Raw genomic sequence first — 5,059 nt, forward strand, 5'->3', positions numbered from 1 at the left:
CCACTTCAAAGGCAAAAATGTCTTTGAATTCTTTCAGCAAAAGGTGCAAGCTTGCACCCAAGGTAGCATGAGCAACCGTCCCAACCTTAACATTACGTTCTGGACGGCTGTCGTCCAAAACGAGATAAATGCTTTCGCCAGCCGGTTGGGGACGGAGCTCATCTGACCGTTCACCGGTCAATGATTGCTATTTTTTCTCTTTTTTCACCTCCACCAGCAGAGGAGCCTTTCTTTTCTTTCCGGCTGCTGGTGGGGCAGGAGCTGGGTCGGCGTCCTTGACATTGTCAAGGTCTATTGGTTCCGGACCGCCTGGGGCCACGGTATCTCGGACAGCTGAGAGATAACATTCTCGGGCCGTCTTCTGATCCCCATTCAAGGAAACAACAGAGCCATCATCCCTCTCATACTTGATGAGCATGAGGGAAGGGATGATTACTGCCTTGGCTACGTTGAGGGTTGGCCTGCCAAGAATGATGTTATAGGCGGTCAACTCCTCAACGACCAAGAATCTGACGACAATATATCGTCCCTGGCCTTTCTTTCCCAGCCAAATGGGTAAGTCAATTCTCCCGGCTGGGTAGACCATCCCACCCCCAAAACCAACCAAGGGGTGGGTGACCGGATGCATGCTGCTGACGTTGTATTTCAGCTTTTGCAGGCACCGGAGACTGATGATGTCTGATGAGCTGCCGGTGTCTATAAGGCTCCGTCCAACCAGCTGATTGGCAACCTTACATTCAATGACCATCGGGTCATCATGCGGGCGGCGAACGCTGCCCCTATCCTTCTCAGTGATCAAGACGTCTGGGAAGGAGGAGCTGGCTTCCGCCTGTTCATCATCATCTTTGTCCATCTTTCGAAGATGGCTCTTGGTGCCCCGGATGGTAGGGCCACCACATGAGAACCCGGCTGCTATAGTGTAGACCGGCTCCTTATCAGTATCCGAGCTACTAGCAGGCTGGGGGGTAGTCTTGGAGGACTGACCCTTGTTTTTCTTTTTTGCCCCGACTGGGGACTTAGAAATGTAGGACTTCAACAACCCTTTGTCAGTCAGACGGTCCAACGTACGCTGAAGACTAAAGCAGTCATTGGTGTCATGGCCGACCTCCTAATGGAACTGACAGAATTTATTCTTGTTCCGTGTCTGGACATAACTCTTCATAGGATTCGGCTTCTCAATGGACAGCCGGTCATTTACCTCCATGAAGATGGAGTTGCAGTCTTTATTAAACTCGTACTTGGGGACGTACGGTTTAAATTCTTTCTTTTTCTTCTGGGACGGCTGGTCAGAGTCAGTAACCGCCCAGACTTCTTTTCTTTTCTTGCTCTCTTCTTTGTTTTTAGCCGGCTGAGCTGACCGGCTGTCTTTCTGTTTGTCAGACTTCTTGGAGTCCGACTGGCTACCAGGCGAGCAGAGGTTGGTAGCTTGAATGTAGCTTTCCGCCTCCCTTAGGACTGCCTGTAGGGTGAAAGCCCCTTTTCTGACTAGGTCAAACTTAAAGGTCGACCCGTCTCTCAGACCTTTAAAAAAGTCTGTAAAGGCTACCTCATCAGACAACCCCTGAATCTGAATTCTGATCAGGTTGAACCGCCTGACATATGAGCGCAGCCCTTCTCTCTCTCCCTGCTTAACAGTGCTCAAATCAAGGCTTGTTTTCTTAGGAGGGATGTTCATTGAGAAGTTGGAAGCAAACAGGAAGGCAAGCTTCCTGAAGCTATCTATGGACCCGGCTGGCAGATTGCCAAACCATTGTTGGGCAATGCCCTTCAATGTAGCCGGGAAGCATCGACACCAAGTGGCATCGTCCAACCCCTTCAGATACATGAGGTTGGTGTAAGCCATGAGGTGATCTTCCGGATTGGTGGCACCATCATAGGTACCAACCAACACATTCTTAACCTTGGTCGGCTGTGCCGCCTCGGCTGGGCCAGAATGGATGGTATTACCGCCTGTCTGACTCTCATGCAAGGAGGGTGCACTCCCTGCAGAAATATTGTTGAAGCTGTTTGGAAAGTTCGACGTTGAAGCCGACTCAGACAGCGATTGATTTCTCTTCCGGTTGATGATCTCCCGGGCATCGAGAGTTTATTTTTTACTTCTCACCGGCTGATGAGGCCGGTGAGGGTTATTGCTGTTCCCCCCAGGAAGGAGAATTTTCGATCAATCGATGGTCCCGGCTGCCTTCTCCTTTGGGTGAGGAGTGGGCTGCCGGTTTCTGACTGACTTCCCCTTCTCTGGAGGAGTCTTCTTCGCCGACTGACCTTTACTTGGGCTAGCCTGGCTTTTGGTGATCAGCTTTGTAATTTCACCCTTGAAACTCGTCATGAACCTCATGAGTTCGTCTCGGGTGACAGGGGCCGATCCAGCTGCCGTTTGGGTTGCCCCTTCCGGCTGCCCAGTAGGTCTGCTCAGACCCGCCTGGGAGGCGCCCCGCTCCAGAGTCTCTCTGGGCCGGATGCGCTTGACTCTGAGATAGCCGTCCTCGGGTGTAGAGGTTTCAACCTGAGGATCCTCATCCTCCTCATGGTCTGTAAAGACTTCTGGGTCTTCGCCCAGACGGTTAGGGGGTGGTACAGACTCTTGAACCATCTTCGAGGTACTCTCCCCACAAACGGCGCCAAATGTTTTGGGTGTTTTTGTCCCTCGAGAGAGTTACAACACGTAGACTGATCCGGGGTGAGGTGTACCTGCAAAACAAACGGAGACACCAGTTGGGTGGTGCTCCGCCTCCGACGCACAAGTTAGAAACTTGAAGGGAGAAAAAGGTGCGGAAATTTAGGTGGGGATCCGCTCGGATTCCAAGCTCAGGATGTCTCTATTAAAGAGTAAAATGTGTAATAAATGGTAAAACGTTTCCTCAAAATGAGGGAAATCTCCCTATTTATAGGGTCTTTGGGAATTGTGCCCCTGATTAGGTTAATGAACCCTAATCATTGGTGGGTTGCGCCGTGAGGCGGCATTCTCGGGATTTGGGCCTGAAGGCCGCCTTTTCCCTTGATTTCGGGAATGACACGTGTCGAGCAGGGATTGGTCCATTTTAGACCAATCTGGGGCTGACACGTGTCACCTTCTGATTGGGCCACGTGGCAGGGTAAAATTACCCTAAACAACTGGCATCCTTTTCCAAACCTCATGTGTCGGAACCCCTCAATAGAATGGGAAAGTGGAAAGAAAACACAAACATATCCTCAACATTGGGAGAGCCTTGAGATTTCAAGCCAAATTGCCTATTTATTTTTGGGGGAGTGTGTGTTAGCCGCTACTCACTTAATAAATCGAACCCCTACTCCTCTTCTACACAATAAAACTCCCTTTGAAATTTTATTTAATAAATGTCCTTCCTTTGATTCCATTTGCACATTCGGTTGTTTGTGCTTTGCTCACAATCAAAACACCAAGGAGAATAAATTTGCTAGTAGAAGTAGAAAATGTGTTTTTCTTGGATATCCGTTTGGTAAAAAGGGGTGGAAACTTTTTGATCTCGAAACAAAGGAACTTTTTGTCTCCCGTGATGTTAAATTTTTTGAAGATGTGTTCCCTTATGGTTCCCTAGATGAGGTGAATGTTGATGTTCCTATGAGTAATTTGGAGAGTGATGTTCATATGGATTTTGCGGCCTATGATTTGCCGGATGAGGATTTGGCGACACTTGATGATAAAGGGGTGCAAGTTGGGGATGAGCTTGAGGAGACTCACCCCCACGAAGCTACTGCAGAGCCCACTGCCGAGGCTGGGCAGTCACTTCCACAGCGTGCTACTACACAGCAGCAGGCAACCACACAGCAGATGGCAGCAACCCAGCAGCCTGCCACTGCCACTGCCCAGCCCGAGCAGCCCGATTCCAGCACAGCTCCGAGCCAAAATGTTGAGATGGGTCGGGGTTTTTGTGACAAGTATCCATCGGTACTTCTTCGAAACTATATCACACACACGGTTGCTAAGAGCCCGCCTAAGCTGTCCAATCAGACTCCAGGTACTCCGTACCCTTTAGCACATTATATAAATTGTAACAATTTCTCTGTCAATTATCAGAAATTTATTGCAGGTGTTGTTCAAAGCTCGGATCCTAAATCGTTCAAAGAGGCTATATGAAGTTCGATGGGTGGCGTAAATCTATGCACGAGGAAATACGAGCTCTAGAAGACAACGGTAATTGGACTTTGAAGCATCTTCCCCCAGGTAAGAGAGCTCTAGGAAGTCAATGGGTCTATAAAACCAAGTTTTTGTCAAATGGTGAGGTGGAACGCCTCAAATCTCGTTTGGTTGTGTTTGGCAATCATCAGAAAGTAGGAATTGATTATGATGAGACTTTTGCTCCGGTGGCCAAAATGACCACAGTTCGCACCTTTCTTGCTATTGCAGCTTCTAAAAATTGGGAGATTAATCAAATGGATGTACATAATGCATTCTTACATGGTGATTTAGCTGAGGAAGTATATATGAAACTTCCTCCTAGGTTTAAAAGTTCGGATCCTACCTTGGTGTGCAGATTGCGTAAGTCTTTATATGGCTTGAAACAGGCTCCCATATGTTTGTTCGCCAAACTTACCAACACTTTGAAACAATATGGTTTTAACCAATCTTACTCTGATTATTATTTATTTACATACTCTAAGACTACTGTTCAAATTAATGTCTTGGTTTATGTGGATGATCTCATTATTTCTGGGAATGATTTCGTTGCACTTACCGTTTTTAAAGCCTATCTCAATGATTGTTTCAAGATGAAGGATCTTGGTCCTTTGAAATATTTTTTAGGCATCGAGGTTGCTCGTAGCTCTGCAGGCTTGTTTCTTTGTCAACGTAAATATACGTTGGATATTATTTCTGAAGCCGGATTGTTAGGTGCAAAGCCTAGTAGATTTTCGATGGAGCAAAATCACAAATTGGGTACGGCAACTGGTGATTTACTACCGGATCCTGAGTCGTATCGGAGCCTAGTAGGGCGATTGATATATCTTGCAGTTACTCGGCCTGATCTTGCTTATTCTGTGCATATACTGGCTCAATTTATGCAGGCTCCTCGTACTGAGCATTGGGATGCTGCATTGAGAGTAG

This window comes from Chenopodium quinoa, unplaced genomic scaffold, assembly GCF_001683475.1.
Source record: "Chenopodium quinoa cultivar QQ74 unplaced genomic scaffold, ASM168347v1, whole genome shotgun sequence".
Taxonomy (NCBI): domain Eukaryota; kingdom Viridiplantae; phylum Streptophyta; class Magnoliopsida; order Caryophyllales; family Amaranthaceae; genus Chenopodium; species Chenopodium quinoa.